The sequence below is a fragment of the Pogona vitticeps genome, chromosome 1 (assembly GCF_051106095.1).
Source record: "Pogona vitticeps strain Pit_001003342236 chromosome 1, PviZW2.1, whole genome shotgun sequence".
Lineage (NCBI taxonomy): Eukaryota > Metazoa > Chordata > Lepidosauria > Squamata > Agamidae > Pogona > Pogona vitticeps.
Genome location: NC_135783.1, coordinates 50405753 through 50427207, shown reverse-complemented (window position 1 = coordinate 50427207; position 21455 = coordinate 50405753). Strand labels below are relative to the sequence as shown.

Sequence of the window (21455 nt, the reverse complement as noted above, 5' to 3'; positions counted from 1 at the left end):
TTTTCAAAGAACCATGACTATTTTGCCCTTAAGAAACTATTGCTTGCAATTCCTCCCCAGCAAAGAAATTCCTAAGTAACATTATCAGCAGTATTAAAATAAAATGTGCCAAAAAGCTTGTCAAATGATTCTTGGCTTTCTTTAAAGCCTGACACTCTTGATAAAAAGTTACATGCCAATTTAGTTCCCACAATTTTTTTTAACTCAACTAGGGAAAAAAGTGGGAGGGCGAAGAAATTTAAAAGAGCACCGCCTAATTCAGAAAGTACATCAATGTTAGGAATTCTGTGTTTGTGGTGAGAGGCAGAGAGGGTGGGAGGGCAAGAAAGAGAGAAAGTAGTTAAATGTGCCTTTCAAACTACCGGGAGCTTGACGGGAATGTTTGATGAGTTTCTTGCTTGTTTCTGATTCTTTAGATTAATATGGTCTGACGTTTGTGGTGCAGAAAAGCTCGGGAAAAGTGACCTAGAAATACAGGTTGGAGAAAAGGATTTAAACAATTACACACCTCCAGCAAGGTAATGCTGATTATTTCCCTACATTTGTTTTATAAAGTACTGTAGTAATATTCTAAGGCAAAGAGAATAATTCTGTATTTTGAATAATTCTGTGTTTGTATGTGAGTATTTGTATGTTTGCATTTAAAGTACTTTCAGCACCTCATCAATGATAATATAAATTTCACAAATTAATGATATGCCCACAAAATATACAAAACATACACATACAAGCAGTGGCTACATAATTCGATAAAGATTCATTTACGTCCTCAAAGTTATTCTATAGGTAATGTAGCATATATATAACATACACAGTAGTGTTTTCAAATCTGTAGTCTGTTTTCTTACCACCCCCCCATTGTCTCTGCATTTAAAAGCTAAAGAATTGTATTAATATTGGTCAAAGTTTGTGTATTAGGAGGACGTCTTTTCCTGATTTGTGGATTCAGTTGTGTGAGGAAAAAGGAATTGACAAAGCACTATGCATGTGCATTGCAATAGTCTCTTTCTTATGTTCCTTCCTTCCCTCCCTCCGCCTCTCTTTTTTTTCCCCTTTCCCCCTCTCCCCTCTCTCCAAATATCCTTTTGTGCTGAATGGCTGCTATGCTAGTAAGACTTTGAAGAGGACTAGCATTATCAAACCTGTCACAGCAACTCACCTTCTCCCAGAGCGAATGGATTCTTGATAAATCTCTACAATGTGATTTGTGTCAGACCAGTAGCAACATGCACCGGCTGCTCCAGGCAAATTTGCAGAGAAGGAAAAAATAGTATTCTTAAGATTGGTGAATGCTTATGGAAATTGTACCCCCTTTTAGCAAATTGGCAATTTAAATGGGGAGATCCCTTTGGGATAGTGTTTCTTCTTCCTCCTGCTCATTCTCTACCCTCTTTCTTTCTTTTGTGTCTTGCTCTTCCCCCTCTCTGCATTAATTGGAAAACAATAAAAGGTTCTCGACTAGCAAATAAGAAAACAGCTCAAATGCCATCATTCATTAACATGTCAAGCTGTAGCAACAGGAATTCAGTCAAGTCACACAATTTCCAAATGGAAATTTACAACAAGCATAATCAAATGCCTTATATCTCCCCATGCCATGGAAACATCATTTCTTGTACACAGAATGCTGAATGAGTTAAGCTATCTTGTTTATGGTGCCCACAAAGCAAGGAAAGGAAAATATAGCTATTACCCAGATTGCAAACGTGACTTGGTGATAATGCAACAGGATTTTCTGAGTGTAGATTGTAAACAGGTTATGAACAGACACGTTTCTCATTTACAGTATTTTAAGCTGATCTGACAAATTGCTTGGCAGTGGAGATAGATGTAGGATAAAAAGGAAATGCGTTCATTCTTCTCATTATATTTGTGAAAGAGCAGTAAAACTAAAAATGCAAGAAGCATCCCATTTGTGTGGATTGAAGATGGGTTGAAGGGAAAAGTCTGATTATGGTCAGCAGCTGTTTATCAAATTGTAATGTATCCCCTGATGTGATAGGTAGTGGTACGGGAAAACATCAGCTCTGATTTCACAATTAGAGTCTTGGTCCTGAGTTGGCAGTCAAGGGAGGAATGTCGCCATGCATCCAAATTTCAGTTTCATTCACTAGTTAGGATTGTGACAGCTTACAGCTAGTCAGAGTGTTTTTGCTGGCTTGTTTTTATTCTCTCACAACTTTATTTTCATTTGTTTGCGTTGCACAGCCATTTATTGCATTGATGCTGCTTTTAGTGTTTCCCAAGTTTGCCTTGTGTTGTATTTATCCATGGTGGACCCATTTGGGGGCTATAGAGAGCAGATTCCAAGCAATTTCACAAGGACAGAACCAAAACTTGGAAATGCAACTTTTAAAATGTCAGCCCTCAATCACAATGACAGATAATCTCTCCCCCTTATCACAACAATACATCCACAACAAAAACACGCTGATCACCATCATCACCCTATCTCCTGAAAAGGACAAAAGCTGTTCCCACAGCTATAAATACTCAACTATCCAACAAACAGCAACAGAGCATGGACAGAGTTCCTACTCCAGTCCTCTGAAGATGCTGGCCACAGAGACTGGCGAGATGTCAGGAAGAACAACCTTCAGAACACGGCCAAAGAGCCTGAAAAACCCACAGCAACCATCAGCCCTCAGAATTTGCCAGACAGCATGGTTACTGGCAAAAACTCTAGTAGTGGCCGTCCAAAACAGTAATTTCCCCAAGCTCTGGGAGGTAATACATCTTTGAAGCCCTAAAATTTTAAAGTTCATTTATTGCTTCCCCCAGTATATACTTAAGGTGGGTGGGGGCTCAGCACACTTCATGGACTGTTCGCCACACAGCCACATGCATGCACTTAATGGGCAAAAACCTCACCAAAGAGGTTATAAAGATGATGATGGTCCTGCATTCAATGCGCTGCTTAGAGCAGGGAGGGGGAGCCTTAGGTATTCCAGAGGTTGTTGAATTCTATCAGCTCCAGGCACCATGACTGATAATTGGGGATGATGGGAACTGTAGTCCAAAATTCAAGAAACCTGGTAAGAATTTATCAGTCATGACTAGAAAATTAATACTACATGCTTCAAGGAATGGTTTCACCATGAATTGGGTGAACAAGATGACTCACAATACTTGGACCAGGACGACCCACACTCACAAAGAGTAATGCAATCTTAGGAAGCGTGAAAGCAATATACTGTGTTTGTTTTCTTAAAGCTTCACGGCTTTGCATAAACACAAAGGTTTCTCTCTATGAAAGCAATGTATCTCCTTTTTTGGAGTTTTAGGAGTGGGAAGCTACTAAAAACACAGTACTGGTAGGTCCACATAATGTTACAACAATGATCTGATTAGTATGGATGGAAGGCTACATTGAGATTTCTCAAAGACCATTTTGAGTTCCACAGTGGAAGGAAGATGGGAGGAAGATGTCATCCTTAGCGAGTTCATTACAAGAGGGGATGGACTGGGGACACTGACTCACAGTCAAACTTGACATTAAGGAGAAAATGTGTTCCCTAAACATATATTGTGCAATTGAATATTCTCCCATCCTCCCTCTAGGTTTCTCATATCTAAGAATATTGGTTGAGATTCTACAAGGTACATTGCTGAAAATTGTCCCCACTTGCCCCATGTTGTAATACCATAGCCTGTCTATCTCCACTGATATGAAACCATGCATACTAGACATAGAATGTAGCCAAACATTTCCACTTATATGGACCTGTATATACTAGACACAAGATGCATCCACTCAGCTACTTAACAGTTCTACTGCTGGTGAACAGAACTGGGAAACTGGCAATTCTTACTATTTACCGTAACAAAATATTAATTGGAACAGTTGCAGCCAAAAAAGATGAATAAGGAATGACCAAGATCTGGTGGTAAGAAACTACAATTCCCTTGATAAGCAGGGACAGTTGAAGCATTATGTGTTTTATAGAGTGTTTGTATGCCTCCTGCTTTACAGAAGCTAGTTCTCTATATGAAGGTGTTCTCTATTGGAAGCACTGGCCCATATTCTCTTGCCCAGCTCTGCTGCATTGTTGTGGAACTCCTTGCCACAGGATGTGGTGATGGCATCTGGCCTAGATGCCTTTAAAAGGGGATTGGACAGATTCCTGGAGGAAAAGTCCATTGCAGGCCCCAAGCCATGATGGGGATGTATAATCTTCAGGCTTTAAAGGAAGGTACCTCAAAATGCCAGATGCAGGGGAGGGCTATAAGGAGACAGCTATCTAGTTGTCTCATGTGCTCCCAGAGGCATCTGGTGGAGTCACTGTGAGATACAGGAAGCTAGACTAGATGGGCCCTTGGCCTGATCCAGCAGGGCTCTTATGTTCTTATGTTCTTATGCCTGGTGCAGGGGGAATGATATCAACAGCAGTAGCAAATTGCCAATAATTCAAGTGTTCCTTTTTTTCCCCCTTTGAGAATGCACAATGAGGCAATTGGCCACTCACAACAACATTCCCACTGTGCTGGTGGACCTCTATAAGAGGATACTGGCCACATTGCTCTTTAAATTTGCTGCTGTTTGTTGTATTGTAGTTATGTTGCAAGAGTAAGCCTCATATCCCAAAATAACTTGGCTGGGTTGGGTTTTATGCACCTTGAACTGGGTTTGTGTGGGTAATTGAGTAATCCTTATACCTCTCATGGAGAGATTTCCTCAGAAATATGTCTTACCATTCAAATTTGCAAATTAAGCCCATGTTTACTTTCCAAGGCAAGGTTTGATGACATTCAGCACTTCTGCTAAACCTCTTACATAGTTTAATCCTGCTTGCAGAGCCAGAAGGATATATCAGGAACCCCTAGCTTCCCAAATTCCATAATGTACAAGGTTTTCTAGTTCTATCTAAATTCTGCTTCAGCTACCTACCATACCTGCAACTAGACCAGGGCTTACACATAAACCAGATAATAGGTAATCACAACTCTAACACCGGAGGCAGACTAAAATGAGAGATAAAGCTGAGTATCATAAACAGTGCATCAGCTACACCAGGGGTGGGCAATTAATTTCTATAGGGGGCTACGTGAAAAATCTGAACTGTGTTCGGGGGCCGAGCCAACTTTACTTAAAAATAAAAGATAAGCAACTGATCAACTTTAGACAAAACACTACAAATGGTTTTGATGTTCAGTGAGAGAAATCCAGTCTCTCTTGGGCTTGAACAAGTGCTTGAACACTTGTACCTCATGATAATCAGTATTACTGTTGTTATTGTTGTTTTGACTTATATGTTGCCCCATAGTGCTAGGACACTCTCTAGATGGTTTACAACATTATTAGGCAAGGAACACTCCCCCCCCCCCCCAGGGAGCTGGGTCCTCATTTTACCAGTCTTGGAAGTATGGAAGGCTAAGTCAATCGTGAGCCAGACCTGAACCCATTGGGATAGACCTCAGAAGCTTGACTGCAGCGTTGCAGTTTCAACACAAGGCTCACCGACATCAGTAGAAAACGATATAAATATCTGTGTACTTTTTATTTATTCATTTAATTTATCACCTTTTCGGTGTGGCAAGCTTTCAGTCAAATAAGACAACGATCTTCGTAAAAAGCAAAAAAAAAAAAAAAAAAAAGCAGTGTGTGCTGCTTATATGCCACATCATAATGCTTAAAGCACTCTCTGGGCAGTTCACAATTTAATTATTCAGGTTGCACATTGGTCCCCCCCCCTGCAAACTGGGTACTCAATTTACTGATCTCAAAAGGACAGAAGACTGAGTGAGCCTTGAACTGGCTACATGGGAATGAACTTGGGTCAGGCGTAGAATTTTGGCTGTAGTACTACAGTTTAACCAGTGCATCACGAGTTTCCTTTAGTAGTGCACCCATTGATGTATAAAAAGGTAAAGGTTCCCCTTCACATTTTAGTCAGTCGTGTTCAACTCTAGGGGGCGTTTCCAAGCCGTAGAGCCAGCCTTTGTCCGAAGACAGTTTCCGTTGTCACGTGGCCAGCACAGCTATACACAGAATGCCATTTACCTTCCCACCGAGGTGGTACCTATTTATCTACTCGCATTTACATGCTTTCGAACTGCTAGGTTGGCAAGGAGCTGGGACAAAGCGACGGGAGCTCACTCCGTTGCGTGGATTCGATCTTACGACTGCTGGTCTTCTGATCCTGCAGCACACAAAGGCTTCTGCGGTTTAGCCCACAGCGCCACCACATCCCCATTGATGTATAGGTGGACTATAAAGCTTCATCTAATTTTATATGAGTGTTGTTGTAAAATAAACTTGGGATAAAAACTTCCCAAGACTTTCACTGATGCATCATAATGTTTTCCTCTGAGGATCAAGCTATGCTCAATGCTGAATATGTTGGCCAGGATCCAGTATATGGTGTTCCCACACAAATTCCACCAGGAAAAAGAAAATGCCTTGCTGTGGGAGCAATGGCTGGGAAATTATATTGTTACTGGCAAAGCCAAGACCATGCATTCCATTGGTCAAGAATTATTTGGCATCCAAGCAGTCTAATGAGCTATGAATGTCAAATATATACATCTATTTACTTTGCTTTATGTTTTTAGTCATGAATCATATTTGGACAATAAATAAGACAATCACTGTATAATACGTATGCAGGAAACAACGGATGCAGGCATTTGCAATCTCCTATACAGTGTGAGCCATACCTTAGACGTAGACTTTGTCTTCTTCTGAAACTGTAGTTACAGTGAGAGGCATAGGTCTTTAAGGAGTAGAATTGTGATGTAATGGTATGAAATCTAGGCAGTCAATTATAAAAGTGTCTGCAGTTAGACCTCCAATGAGGGCCCAAAACAACCAGCAGCTGTGTTGAGTCAGATAAATAAACTAGCTTTAATCTTATAGAAGTTTAATTAATCTGGCTTCCTCAGTACCTTTAGAGGGAAGTGCCTCTATCTTTGCTTTCTTCGTGTAATGGTGGAGGAGCCTGAAGAGGAAAAAATCCAGACTCAACATGTACAATATCTATTCAGTAAAATATGCAAACTGTCATGCAAAGAACTTCTCCTCTTGATACTCTTCCATCATCACACAAAGAAAAAGATGACAGGGGTTGGTGAGACTACATGCAACTCTCTCAGTGCGCTGAGAAACTTAGCTTCATTAACAGCTGAGCAGGGTTTTTGCCAGTCTGTTCCAAGACATTTTGTTTCCCAAGGCAAATTATAAGAAGGCACCCTCTTCATTTCATATGCAGAAGCAAACTAGAACGGTAACCGAATCTTGTGCGAACATTACAGAAGGGATGGATGCTGCACCTGAAAGCAACTGTTGTGTGGTTTAGGAGAGTGCAGGTCAAGTGGCATGGCAAGTATATGAGCAATGTCCTCTAAGAGAGGGAATGTTGGTGTGTGTGTGTGTGTGGTGGGCAGGGCTGGGGACAAAAGGTTCAGGACTGCCACCGCTACCCCAACCACATTTCTCACAATTGATTTTTTCTTCTGCCTAATGGTGGAATCAGCCTATCTTTAGTAAAACTGATGAGTTTTATTTGCCCATTCAAGACCAAGCCATACCAAAATATATTGCATTACAAGAGGAATATGTTTCACTACAATGTTCACTCTGCAGTTCTGGCTCATCTGCACTGGTTTCCTGTTGTGTCCCTGGCCAGGTCCAAGGAGATGGTTCTAGCTCATGAAGCCCTTAATGGTCTAGGATCACATGATCTGTCAGAGCATTTTTCCCTCTGAGCATCTGTCCCATACCACCCTGTCTTCATAGGCTTTGCTTCTGCGACTGTCTGCACCAAGGGAGACAAAACAGACGGTTACTAGAAACCACATCTTCTTGATTGTGGCCCCATCCTTAAGGAATGGTCTCCTACCAGACATGTATCAGGCTCCTGCTCTCCCAGCAGTTAAGAGTATGTTAAAGACCATTATCTTCTGCAAAGCATTTAAAGACATCCTTGTTTAAGTAAATTTATATCTGTGTTCCCTGTTATTTGGGTTCAATGTCATTTATGCTTATATGTGGGTATGTACATTGGTTTTGTGGGATTTGCAAACCAGATTGTTTTTAATTGTAAATCACTTAGAGCAGCACTTAGTACTAAGTCAAGCTGTCTATGAATGCCTCAAATAAATTAATGAATGAATGAATACATATTTTTAATGCAAAATCCATTTTCTCCCCACCAACATTGAGCGTGTAGTCCAGCTCAAAGCCTGGAGGGATTGGCCAATGACATAATCATCTCTTTTCATCAAAATGCAACACTTATAACTATTGCCTTTCTAAGGCTATAATTGCCAGAATTCCCCAGCCCTATGTTAAGTGAGGAAATCTGGGAGTTGTAGTGCAAAAAAGCAACATTCTGAAGTTCTGTCAAAACACCCTGCTGCTTCCATCCTGCAGCATTTGGTTTGCTACTTTATTTGAGGAGAATTTTGTATACATCAATTTCTCAAGCTCTTTCCAAGGACTTTTTTCTTTCTTTTCTTTTTCTTTTTTCTTCTTTCCTTGCTTTTCTCCCCTTCTTTTGGGCAACCATGAAGCCAGACCAAATTTTATGGGCTGCCCTTTCCTTAAAGAGATGTATTTAGTGGCACCCAATACACCTGCAGGGTGGAACTAGCAGGATGTTTTGACAGAGCTTTGCAAAAGTTCCTTTTTTGGATCATGACTCACTGAATCTCCCAGTTAGCATGAGGGCTGGGTCATTCTGGAAAGTGCAGCTCAAAAAGGTAACGGTCCCAAACTCTACATTTTGATTAAAGGAGATAGATAGCTTTGTGAATTGAATATCTGGTTATGGAACCAGAGGTTGGGAGTTTGATCCCCTTGGTGTGATTTCCAGGAAAAAAGAAAGTCTGTGTCGCCTTGGAGTGGCTGCCCAGTCTCAGAGCATTCCCAGAAGAAGGGAATGATAAACCACTTCTGAGGACTCTGAAACTAGAAAATTCCTGAAGGAGCCACCATAAGTCATATGTAAGACAGCATGTAAGCATTATTATTAGCACACCTGTGACATCTAGAAGTGCGGTTACAAATGAATGCTTTATTTTCTGGTCCAGCTCATTCATTTGAGTACAGAACTCACAATATTTGACATAAAAGATTGTCAATTCTAAAGGAAGAACCAACACCTTGTCCTGGAACACCTGGTTGCTTAATTTGTGATGTACAAAAATTAACAAAATAATTCTCACTTAACTGAGTGCAATGAAAACATTGGCCAGCTGGAAGTAATGCCAATGTCAGGGAAGGGAATGTTATTCCTGGAGGCGTGAAAGCTGTCATAATAATCTGAAGAAGGGAAGTGTAAAATGGACAAAACTAGGCTCGTCCCTCTGAATATGAACATTCAACATGGATTTGCCTTAATTTATATGTCAAATGGCCCCCAGCTAATCAGTCTGTAGACTATCCTGCAGCGAGGAACACACTTTCATTTATTTTCTCCTTAACAGCTTCTCTTCTGCGAATCTTTTTTGGCACCTCTTGATCAGCTCAGACTTCCTGGATCACCTCCTTTGACATCACAAATCTACACTCAGTACTCTGGAATTGGATTACTGTGCTTTGCAATTTAGGCAGTTTAAGAAGGGGTGCTGATGTACCAAAAGATCAAAATCCTAGAAATCAAGGGCAGGCAGTCCAATTTCTGGTCCAACTTCAAAATAAGGGGACAAAGTATGATTCTAAGTTATTTTGTGCAAATGAAAGATGTAGTCGCACATCCAAACACTTTAACTTTCAGCTGATTCTAAAATCCCATCAGAAGTCTTGTGTCAATATTAATTAACCAAGGGTTCTTTTAAAAGTATTAAGTTCTTGGTTATGGCACAGAGCTACGTTTTTCTAGGCTAAGAAAATGACTGATTGTTTCAAATGCTCTAGGCTGGCTTTATGTACAGCAGAAGAACTAATGGCTGTAGTTCTAGTTAAACAAGATCCAGCCACAGCAAACAAGGTTCAATTGACTGGAAGTGTCTTTCTCTTTCCATGGGAACTTCCATTACATCCTTGCCATCCAAACCTTTGGCTTACACAACAGTTGTACAGGTTCATGTTTTTGGTCCCTAATGGCCAGAAATCCCTGGGCAGCATAGCTGTCTACAGTTCTCTAGTTTGCATCAACGTTTGTAGCTCTGATAGATCTAAACATTTAAAGGAACTGTTGGAAAAGCAGCAATGACCTTTTAAAAGTCCATTCCTGCCATTGCTGTTCATATAACTTTACCTAAAATTTCATATACGAAGTAAATATGACAGATGAAAAGCAAGCTGTAGCATGTCCATTTACACAGCACTAGAAGAGAGGGTGCTGATTGATGTGTACTTGCATGTGCTAGTTTATATGTACAGATGCAAAATTTAAAAAAATTGATGTTATAAACAGAATTTCAGCAGCTGTCAGCAAAACTGGGAATAACATAGCTAGGTAAGTTGTATGTTTGTTGGGTCTGTTGTCCAGACACTAACTGTGGATGGACTACTTTAATGCTGCTGATTTCTCCTCCTTTTGATTTTTTAAATCTGCAGTTCAGATTTGAACTTGACAGCCCCTCAACTAGAAGGATCCTTTTAAAAAAGGACTTTTCTCTCAGAGGCTTCAAACGGGAGACTGTATGTGTAAGGGGAATGCAGCCACCTTAAGCAAACTGTCATATAGCAATCCCAAATGTTCGTGTGTTCCAGCGTCCCCTCTTTTTGTAATATCTGGTGTTCACCCTTGATTAAATTGCTTCCTCCTTCTGAGAACTTTAATCCAGAAAGGTAACCTGTCCAAGCTTGGTTCCCAGAGTCTTCTTGTATTTGAAAATAATTGCTGATTCAAAGCCATTTCTGAAAAAGAGTACATTCTCCATTTTTCTTCTTCTTCTTCCCCAGTCTCTGTTCAGCTTCTTCCTCTACTACCAGCTGCTGCTTGAGGCCCCATAAAGCCAGAGGCAGACCCTAGAAAGGAACCTTCCACAGTTCATGCTCATGCATGTCCGGCTGGCCGCCATGAATAAGTATGAGTGGCAGCCACATCGCCAGCAACTTTAATGGGCAGATGGTGCTTTCCAGAATTTAAGGCAAAGTCCCAGAGCCCAGACACATATTTTTCTTCACCTGGCGCTCTCTACAGATGATGATAATATTGATTAGTGGCGCTGGGGAGAACCTATTTAAATAGCACGAGGGTTGCATGCAATTCCCTTCTTAAGCTCTCCAATACAGGAGGGTGTCAAGCTCTGTGCGGACATGTAAGAAAAATCCATAAAATGACCCCCAGGGTGTTTTTCAGGGAACCAGAGTCTGACACACAAATTCTTTTGCTGCTAGACTAAATATGTACCTTCAGGGGGAGGCTAGTATTGTGCAGTGATAGTTCTTACCTTATGAGAAGCATAATGCTGTATTTACCAGAGCTTGACAATATTTGTTCTTTTGACCACTATCCCAAGAATCCCTCAGCCAGCATGAATTGGCCAATGTTTGCCAGTTGTAGTCCAAAAGGGAACTTTGCCAAGCTCTTGTATGTACATATGTCGCTTTGCTTTCTCTTGTGATGAGAGATAAATCAAATATTTCAATATGAAAAGTTACAATTTAGCATTTAGCCACTGGAGAAAAAGTTATCCCTGGGTTAGGGAGCTCTAGAATTAGATCCTGTCTTTGACACAGGCTTAGTGGGCACACCTGTACCATATATTTAAGTGGATTTAATAAGCTCATCTCCAGGAAGAGGGAGAAGAGGAAATATGTCAACATATTCGTAGTATTGCCAGTCTTCAGTTCCCTGACTAGTTAAGGAGGTTCAGTCACAATGAAATAGACATTCAACAGTTGAGTCTGTGAACTTGGCCATTGTGTGATTTGATGCCAACAGCCCACCTCAACCTCAATTCCCCATTTACGAGATAGGAACGATCACAACTTAGCACACCACGAGCATATACAGCAATCTACAGATTTTAAGGTGCTAAGTAGAAGTAAAGGTAGCTTATAAAGTGAAGGGAAAATGGCTGTTTATACATCACCCTGTGCACTGCGGGGCAGTATAAAAATAAAATAAACAAACAAACTTTGAGTTAAAAACCTCATTAGATTTTTGCATTCCAAATACAAGTCAGCCCCATCAAAATGCCCCTTACATCTAATTTCACATTGATTTCACATTTACCTCTTTCACATGAATGCTACTCACCCCCCAGGCAAGAATTAATGGAACCCTGGAAGTTCTTACGATGCACATATGAGTGGAGGTTTGATCATGATGCTTCAACAAAAGTATAAACATCCCACATGTGTTGGCTTTTTGGGAGGGAAGTTAAGTGCCTGGAAGGGCTAGAGGAGGAGTTAATCATTGGAAGGAGAGTTCACATTCCCAGCATTCAGAATTTAGCAAACTTTGTTGCAATCTGGCACCCATAAGCTCTGTGTCAGATGTTCAGGGTAAAGCTTGCCACTTGTAATCAGGTGAACTCTGAGAACAGCCAGCCCTTGTGACATGTTTGTGGTGGTACTTTCCTGGCAGCATCTTGAGGAGGGATCTTTTGATATACCATCCAGTCTTGAGCTGATTCAACTTCTGTCACTACATATTGAGTATGCATGGAAAGCTGGCACTTATAAAAATAATCAGCTGCTTGCATTTTTTTCAAGCAAAAGAAACACTTTTCAGTTAGCTTTTAATTTAAAATTATACATTGAAAGTATCAAAACAACAAAAAATAGAACAAAATATAGCTCTCCAAATGTTTTATGAGCAGCGCATAAATTTTATTTATTTATTTATATTTATATTTATATTTATATTTATATTTATATTTAGTTAGTTAGTTAGTTAGTTAGTTAGTTAGTTAGTTATAGCCCGCCCATCTAGTCAAATAAACTACTCTGGGCGGGTAACAACATGACATATAACAATTGACAGTTTAAAATGGCAATATATTACTAAAAACACACTAGTCCAAGATGGAAGAGACACAAGAACAAAAATTCAGACAGTGGATGGAGGGAAGGCTTGCTTGAACAACCAGGTTTTCAATTGGCATTTGAAGATGCCTAGGGAAGGGGCCATGCAAATCTCAGGAGGAAGATTGTTCCAGAGATGAGGAGCCACTGCCGAGAAGGCCCAGTAAAAGTAAAATGCACCTTTTACTTTTATGCCAAGAAAGAATGATGTCACCAGTCATCTTATAATAAAATATAATTTCATAACCATCAGTCACTTAATCAACTATCATTACTCCCAAATCAACATTCTGCATGTAACATTGTTGCCTGTAATGCTTTACTTCCATATTCAGGCTTTGAATGGGTGTCAGGATAGCCAGGCCTCAGGGTGCTGTCTGAAGCCTCATGAGGTTGCTATGCTTCTCAGACTCATCAGGTGAGGAGGCAAGTCTCATGTCAATCAGCACTGGAGGAAGAAAGGATCATTTTTCATTTTCTCAACACAAAGGTGTTTGTATGTGCATTGCAGCACATGGCATGAAAACCCAAGTGCAGGTACCTACCAGTTCTCCGCTAGTCCCCACTGCTCGCTCCTGGCTCTTAGGCCTGTCATACCATTTGGAGCAAGGCAGGGGTTGAAGCACTGACATCACTGCTTATAAGCCATCTTGTTGCAGCTCAAAGCCTGAAAAGGGTGGGGGAGCCTTTCCCGTTATCCCAATCCTCCCCTGCCTCTGTGATGCCATAAAGGCCCATCCCTATGACATTACAAGTATCCTGCCCTTAGACTCTCATTGTGTCTTTAAAATACAGTAGCAGGGAATGGAATGCTGCTAGTCTGCAGATTATAGGATACTGTACTTCCACCTTTAGCCAGGAAGAGCAGGTTCACCTCATTTCACTTTCCATTTGGTCACTCTAGGTTCTTCTGGGAAATGGACAACTCTACTTATCCGGAACCCAATGAAATGAAGACAAAGTCCATTTATTAGTATTATAAAACTACCAGCTCTTCACATTTCTTTTGAAGAGCTGGTAGAACCGCATATAAAGCTCCCAGGTGGTCCTCTCTCTTGGGACTGGCAAAGCCTACCACTGCTCACATCCCTGGAGAGAACTATATTTGGCAGCTCCCTTGATTTGCTTTGGAAGGAAAGGTGCAGGCCTAACTTTGAAAGCAAGGTGGCAAGGGTGTTTATGGCCATGCACGTACAAAAGAATGGGACTTACATGCTGGGCAAACATATCCCTTTTTATGATCCAACTACTTATTCATCAGTTGCATGCTTTCAGACCTCACAGTTCAATGCTCCTCAAAAAAAAAATCCACACCTTGCTCAAATTGTGTTGTATTTTCTTTTGCCATTCCAGTTTTATAAGCTATGAAATTTGACTCACCGTGCCATCTCCTCTAGCCAAGCTGTAACTGAATCAACAAACCCAACCATTTCTTGGCTGTCAGAGCCCACAAAATGCACGCCAAATCTACTGCTAAGTTTTCTAAGGTGCTAAAGGAGAATTTATTCAGTAAGCTCTGATCATAGAAGTTACAGACTGAGAAAAGGGCTTATAAGGATCTCAGACCTTGTGCGAGAATTTAAAATATTGCCTAGTGCAAGTAAAGGAAACAAACCTTGTGAAACATGAGTAGCTCCCATGTATGCTTTCGCTCTGCCTAACCAAGATGCTGTGCAGTGGCATCTTACACTGTATCAAATGGGTCATCCATCTTCCCTGGAAATAAAAGCAGTGTTGCCTAGTATTAATCTGTTCCCTCCACCAGACTGAAGATCCAAGCTTGTCTATTATAATAAAGCAAATTAATACATTGCAAAAAGTGAAAGGCTGTTGGGACTGAACTGTTAGAGCTGCCAGCTCTCCTGAATTCAAATGTTAGTTTGCAGGAATATATTCCTTCTGCTTACTTAATTGAGAGAATCAATAAAGTTAGCCCTATTCAGTCCTTTTAAACCAGGCACATGTACCATAAATGAAAGGAGCTCTGTGACCCCACTCTCTCCATTTCTAGTGCCATTGCTCTCCTGCACATGGAGTCTGAAGAGGGAAACTACTGCTGTCTGTGAGGGCTCTCTGTCTTCCTCAATCTCCCTTGCCATCGAATAAAAATAAAAATAAAAATGGGGATGGGAGAAGGTCTGTGACATTTCCATCATGTGATGTAGCACCCTGCTTCCAACATGTCCCCAGCAGCAATGTGCATGTCTACATGCAACGGATTAAAACAAAGAAAAGAGTGGTGTAAATATATTTTATCTAGATTATTATGCAGGTAGAGTTCCAGTCATAGTATGGCAACATGGGACTTGGGATGTGTAGCCCAAAACAGCACCATACTGGAACAAAATATTGATGTAGATTTGGAAGAGGGGATATAAAATTGGGAAGATTGTAGTCAAGAAACCCTTGACTATAAACATATTTACAAGCACAATGTTTCTTCAGTGAGCTCCCTGTCACTGGTTAAAGTGGGATTTAGCCCCATGCAGGGAATCAATTGCAGCCTTGCAGGGAATCAATTGCAGAATCAATTGCAGCCTTGATTTCTCTTAGGATTCCCCACCCAGCTGTACTTCTAGGAAAGCCAAACTACAATAGGAGTGTTTATGGTCTTGTTTGTGCTGGATTGTTTTTAACACACTTCAACTAGCACAGGAGTCTTGGTCAAATTCTGTTTAACATTTTTGAGGTGGGGACACAACTCATTCTAGCCTATTCTTAGAAATAACTTCAGCACAACACACGTACACACACACACTTACCCAACCACCCCTGTTCCAGGATCTATGGTTTATTACAAAACGGAATAGAGTCAGAAGTTTGAAAGAGAGCTTCAGATACACAAAGAAGGCATGAACATCCATCCATTGGTGGCATGGACTGAAAGCCTGTCCATTCTGACATAGCTGTGGCATATAACAGACTGATGGCACGGTTTGGATTGGGAAAAAAAAACTTTCTGCACACGTTTCATCCTTCCCCTTTAAGAGCTGTCCCATACCTTTCTGGCCCAGAGGTAGGGTATGCATTCTTTTTGGCATGGTTCAGTGAGATTTAAAATAGCTTTATGGACAGTTATTTTCATCAAAATGGCATTAGAGGCAGTATTAGCTGTGGTGACAACCCTGTCTTGTAATAGGTGGGTCATGGCATTGAAATGGAATGTGAGAAATGATCTTTTAAATTGTATTTTTCTGCTCCTCTTTGGATTAAAAAAAATTCCCTAATGATACAGCACTATTTCAGTTAAGCTGGAAATGTTAGTTACATTTTACTTAATGCCTTGCTGAATTGGCTCAATGTGGATCCATGAAGATGTCTGTTTTTGATCAATGTTTTTGCAATACAGCAAAGCCATACACTGATGGATCCATGATTCCTGTGGTGTAATCTGTGGGCACAAAAGAAAGCTTCAGGAACATCCAGGAAACCATGGCCACCCATCCATTGGTAGCACAGAGAAAGCCTGCACTGTCAAGCTAAAAACCTTTGTGTGTGTGTGTGAGCACACCACATGTGAGCATGTGAAGGCAAACATACCACTGTAACAAAGAGGAACAGAAAAACATATTTCCACTTTGAGACGATCTCTGCAATGGATTGGTCTGGCAAGTCTTTAGCATGCCACAGCCCAAGTAATGAAAATCATCAGTGGAGGCTTTGAGTTGACTGCCAACTCCCCAAATCCCCACAGCAGCTGTGCAACTATTCTCAAAATATATTTTAGGAAAGAAATTGGAAGGTGAACGATGAATGTATCAACAAAACATCGTGCACCCCCTTTTAAAATAATGCTTGGGAAAAGTTGGTTGGCCAATCTGTCTTGTGAGAAAAGAGGTTAAGCCGCTAAAGAGACAGTTAGTCCAACTCTACAGACTGTGATTTATAGTACACATTATCTAAAATATGCTAATAGTATGATGCAGGAGGTAAATAAAACAAATGTGGAATACACATTTTTCACATCAGGCTCGAGCTAGACTCAGTCTGCAAATGAGGAATTTGTTATAACTATACTTTGATTACCTAGTCTGGCCATCATGACCAAACTGTTTTGCTTGGTTTGTGCCCATTGGACTTTACCTCAGGCTTGCACACTCCCTCTTTCCCACTTTCCTGCCTCTGTATGTATATCTGTTTCTCCTCCCTCCTCCCTTCCTCATCCACAATATTTGTCACTAAACCTAAACAGGAAGAGTGCGGTCGCCATAGGATATACGTAGTTACATGCAACCAGAAGTAGAAACCACCGTTTGAAATAGGGTTCCAATGCTGCTTTTGCAGCCAACTGTGATTTATATAAGTGACTTAAATCATAGGTTAGCTGATTTAGGCATAATGACAAACTGTAGCTACATGAAGCAGAATCAGAGGATAGAAAGCAGAGGAGGGAGGAAGGGGAAGGTATCTCATCTGCTGTGTCGCTGGCTCTGCATCTGTTGGTTTCACCCTGAGGTGATAAACTGGTGGAAAAGGAAAAATAATTTCTTATAAATATTAAAATGTAGTTTATTTTAAATGTGCTCTTCACCAAGTCTACATATCTTAATCAATCTCAGCAGCAAAGTAATCCATTAACATTTTAGTTAAGTAATTGGTGGAAGGCCCATTTTGCCAGTTGGGTTGAAAATGAAGAGCTCCTTCAGTCCTCCTTAAAAATGAGGAAAAATTGCTGTCTTGAAATGAGTAGTCATGTGTCATTTACTGCTCAATATTTGACAACTCAACAACTTACTGGTCAACAACAACAACCCACAGTTTATTTCAGAAAAATAGGACTGGCCTATACAGCTAGTGATCAGCCTTGCTGAATGCAATCTACTAGCCATATAAATATCCAGTATGGTCCCATGGGTTAGCGCGCTGGACAAGACTTGGAAGATCCGACTTCAAATAACCACTGAACTGTAAAACACACTGGATGATTTTGGCTAGTCATTCTCAGCCTAACCTACCTCACAGGGTTGTTGTGAGGAAAAAATGGGGAAGAGGAAGAGTAGGAGAGTCCAGTATGTTGCCCTGAACTCAATGTAGAGACTATAAAAATTATACTTATATATATATATATATATATATATATATATATATATATATATATATATATATATATATATATATATAAAGGCAAAGGTTCCCCTTGACAATTTTTTTTTGGCCAGTCGTGTTTGACTCTAGGGGGCGGTGCTCATCCCTGTTTCCAAGCCATAGAGCCAGCGTTTGTCCCAAGACAATCTTTCCGTGGTCACATGGCCAGTGTGACTTAGACACAGAACACTGTTACCTTCCTACCAAGGTGGTCCCTATTTATCTACTCGCATTTGCATGCTTTCGAACCGCTAGGTTGGTGGGAGCTGGGACAAGCAACGGGTGCTCATTCCATCGCATGGATTCGATCTTACGACTGCTGGTCTTCTGACCCTGCAGCACAGGCTTCTGCGGTTTAGCCCACAGCGCCACCACGTCCTGTGAGTGTGTGTGTGTGTGTATGTATATATATATATATATATATGTGCTGTTAATCACTGAAACCTGGCTGAACCCCACTATTCCAAACACTGTTATTGATATGGAAGGTTTTTTATTACATCGTTTGGACAGAGACAGGAATGTGGGGAAGTGCAGAGGAGGAGGATTGTGCGTGTTTGTTAGAGAGAGCTGGTGCACAAACTCGGAGATTATAACACGTCATAGCTCTTTGGAGCTGGAATATCTGTCTGTTAAATGCAGACCTTTTTACCTTCCACGGGAATTCAGCGTTGTAATTATTCTTGTTGTTTATATTCCGCCGGATGCAAATGCGGATTTGGCGCTGGGTCATCTGGGCGATGAAATTGGCAACTTGCAAAGTAAATTTCCGGATGCTGTATACATTATTGCAGGAGACTTCAATCATGTAGATCTACGTGCAGTCCTCCCCAAATTCCATCAACATGTAAGGTGTGCTACTAGGGGGCTGAACACCTTAGATAAGGTCTACACGAATATTGCAAATGGATACAGGATATTACAATTGCCACACTTGGGCCAGTCTGACCATATGTCCCTGTTTTTAGCTCCGGAGTATATTCCTCTGAGAAAACAGTCAGGGCCAGTAGTCAAGACAGTGAAAAGCTGGCCGGAGGGAGCAATGGAGCAGTTAAAGGACTGTTTTGAACAAACGAATTGGGAAGTTTTTGACCATCCTGATCTGGAAGAACATACAGCTGCAGTGTTAGGGTATATGGCACACTGTATTGACACGGTCACAGTGGATAAACGTATCCGGGTTTATCCCAATCAAAAACCTTGGATGACCGGGAAGGTTAGACGCCTGTTGTATGCTAGAAATAAGGCTTTTAAGTCTGGGGATGATCTAGACTACAGTGCAGCAAGAACGAACTTGAGGAGAGGCATTAAGCAAGCTAAGGCCGAATACAAGAGGAGAATTGAAGACTGCTTTCTCAGCAATAACATGAGGCAAGTTTGGCAGGGGGTTCAACAACTAACAAACTACAAAGCAAAAAAGGTTTCCTCGGGCGGAGGCGTGGAGGTGGCTGAGGAGTTGAACAACTTTTTTGCTCGATTCGAGATCGATCAAACTGAAACTGTTCGTTTGCCATCATTTACTCAGCAGAGTCCCCCCTTCATTGTGAATGAGCAGGATGTGAGACAGACTATGAAAGTGGTTAACTCCAGAAAAGCAGCTGGACCCGACTTAATTCCTGGTCGGGTGGTAAAAGACTGTGCTGATCAGCTAGCCGGGATATGGACTATAATTTTTAATCGATCCCTGACACTATGCGCAGTTCCCGTCTGTCTCAAGGCTTCCGTCATCGTTCCACTGCCTAAAAAGTTGCCTACAAACAGTCCGAATGACTACAGGCCGGTGGCACTAACTTCAATCTTAATGAAGTGCTTTGAGCAGTTAGTTCGGAAATATATTATCTCCTGCCTTCCTGATCCCTTTGATGGGCTTCAGTTTGCTTATAAAGAAAATAGATCAACCGAGGATGCGATCAATACTGTGCTTTATATGGCTTTATCCCACTTGGAAACACAAGGGAATTATGTAAGAATGCTGTTCGCGGACTTTAGCTCTGCTTTTAACACCATTATACCCCACAGATTAATAGACAAACTTAAAGATCTTGATTTTCCAGATTCTATCTGTCTGTGGATTTGGGATTTTTTAACAAATCGTCCACAAAGGGTTAAACTGAATGACTACATCTCTACTGACAAGATACTCAGCACTGGCACTCCACAAGGCTGTGTCCTTAGTCCACTACTGTTCTCCATTTATTCATCAGATTGCACCAATAACCATCCCAGTAATAGGATTATCAAATTTGCAGATGATACTACACTAGTAGGACTTATCTCTGGGGATGATGAGTCTGCGTATCGGGACGAGGTATTACAGCTATCCCGCTGGTGCAAAAAAAATAATCTTTTATTTAACATCCAAAAAACCAAGGAATTCATAGTGGACTATAGGAAAAAAAGAGCAGACATTCAGCCACTGTATATAGATGGAGTTTGTGTGGAACAGGTGGTTGAATGTAAGTTTCTTGGGACTATCATAACAAATGACCTGACTTGGAGTGCAAACACCGCTGCGTTAATCAGGAAGGCACAACAACGGTTGTATTTTCTAAGGATTCTTAGAAAGCAACAATTGACTGAGAGTTTGTTAATCACCTTCTATCGGAGTTCGATTGAGAGCATATTATCCTACTGTCTCTGTGTATGGTTCACGAGCTGCACAGTGGCAGAGAAAAAGGCAATTCAAGGGGTGATCAAGATGGCCCAAAACATCATTGGCTGTTCACTCCCCTCTTTGGAAGAATTGTATAAGAACAGATGTAAGAGGAAGATATCTAACATACTGAAAGACTCCTCTCATCCGGGATATCAGCTCTTTAAACTATTACCATCAGGAAGGAGATTCAGGGTATTGAAAGCAAGGACAAGCAGATTCAAGAACAGTTTTTACCCAAGTGCAGTATTGAGTTTAAATGCGGGGCCATAAGTTTTTGGTGGACTTTTTAATTGCTGAGAGAAAACGGGGTATCTATATTTGGATGGTGAAAGTTGTGTATATTTTAACTTTTTTTTTGTAGTGTTGTCCAGTTTTACCTTGGGGAAGAGCACCTCATTTCGTTGCACCCACTTGTGAGCGCAATGACAAATAAATTTCTTATGTCTTATGTCTTATGTCTTATATCTATCTATCTATCTATCTATCTATCTATCTATCTATCTATCTATCTATCTATCTATCTATCTATCTATCTATCTTTATTTATTTATTTATTTATTTATTTATTTATTTATTTATTTATTTATTTATTTATTTATTTATTTATTTATTTATTTCATTTGTACCCTGCCTATCTGGTCAAATGTGTATGCATATATGTATATATGTGTATACACACACACACACACACACACACACACACATATATATACATATACATATACACACACATATATATATACATATACATACACACATACTGCCCCATAGCGCTACAAGCACTCTCCGGGC

At 40.7% G+C, this 21455-nt stretch overlaps 1 protein-coding gene across 2 annotated transcripts in view; it reads left to right on the top strand.

Annotated features, from left to right (window-relative positions):
* The first annotated feature begins 232 nt into the window (after positions 1–232).
* VIT (vitrin) overlaps positions 233–21455 on the top strand; it is a 71024-nt gene continuing 49801 nt past the window's right edge. The window contains exons 1-2 of one of the 2 annotated variants that reach the window (XM_020802846.3): positions 233–296; positions 417–518. The gene's annotated coding sequence lies outside the window, so the exon portion shown is untranslated. Of the gene's footprint in view, positions 519–21455 lie in introns of both variants that reach the window. The other variant, XM_020802845.3, reaches the window with a different exon arrangement.